Here is a 1,306-nt window from a genome sequence, read left to right as displayed (position 1 = left end):
CTCTCCAAGCTGCTGTTCCGTGTGGCGAGTTTCGTCAGGGAGCGAGGCTACCCTGGGAAGATCACAGAATCACTGACTCTCAGAATCGGTCAGATTGGGAGGGACCACAGCAGGCCATCGGGTCCAACATCCCTGCTCAAGCTGGGCCATCCCAGAAGTACATGGCGTGGGATTGTGTCTAGACAGACAGTTCTTGGATCTCTCCAATTAGGAAAGGTCCACAACTTCTCTGGGTAACCTGTTCCAATGTGCAGTCACCTGCACAGTAAAGTTTTCATGTTCAGGTGGAACTTCCTGTGCTTCAGTTTCCACCCATTGCTTCTTGTCCTATTGCTCAACACCCCTGAGAACAGCCTGGCTCCATCCTCTTGCTGTCACCCTCTTTAAACACTTATATACTTCAGTATTGACTTCAGCGTTGACTAAATGAAATTAGCTATAAACTGGACTTGCCTAAGAAGATAAACATGGATTTATGCATGTGTACTTCTCGCAACAACATTTCAAACCTGGTCGTGTTTGTTGAACTTGCTGGAGTTTGCTTGCTGTTGCTTTCTCCACACACACACAGGCTTCCTCAGCCCCATGCTGTCCTAGGTGGAACAAGGCAACAGGCAGATCCTGTGCTTTGGTACCTCATTAATGCAGGCTACACTTGACACCTCTATATCTGTAACTGGTGAATTCATTGGTGGAAGGAACAATTCCTCAGATACTTGTCTGACAAGAGAAGCAGCAAAAGTAAAACCTGAGTATAGTGAAAATAATGAGTAAATTCAAGTAAGAGCAGAAATTACTTCTTCAGGAGTCTTGCCAAAGTGAGTGGCCCTAAAAGCCAAAGATTGTTGGGGAATATGGTGGAAATAATGAGCAAATACAGATAAGAGCAGAAATTACTACTTTAAGAGTCTTGCCGAAGTGAGTGGCTCTAAAATCTCAAAGATTTTTGTGAAGAGAAAAATGCTGTGAAGAAAAAGAGTAGTTTTGAAGGCCTCTCCCCACAGATGCACCTGGGTGTGGGGAGGTGACTGAGTGCCTGTGCAGAGCTGTGCAGAACTTGAGCAACTGCCTAAAAGTCAGCAGAGAGGAGGGGCAACTGGAAAGAAGATTGCTTGGGAAGTGAGGTAGCTGTTAAAGGCAATGTTTGGGAATGGGTTAGCTGGAGCTAAACAACTGTGGAGTGTTTCTTATGGTCTTCTGGGACAGCACAATGGAAGCACATCCCTTGGGGTTTCACTCACTAGTCTTCACCATGGTTGGATGAGAGAAACTGGGGGCAACAGTTGACTAAAGAGTTGATAGCAAA

This window comes from Corvus brachyrhynchos, unplaced genomic scaffold (assembly GCF_000691975.1).
Source record: "Corvus brachyrhynchos isolate BGI_N302 unplaced genomic scaffold, ASM69197v1 scaffold408, whole genome shotgun sequence".
Classification (NCBI taxonomy): Eukaryota; Metazoa; Chordata; class Aves; order Passeriformes; family Corvidae; genus Corvus; species Corvus brachyrhynchos.
The sequence above is the reverse complement of the archived record's forward strand: the minus strand, read 5'-3'. Positions refer to the sequence as shown.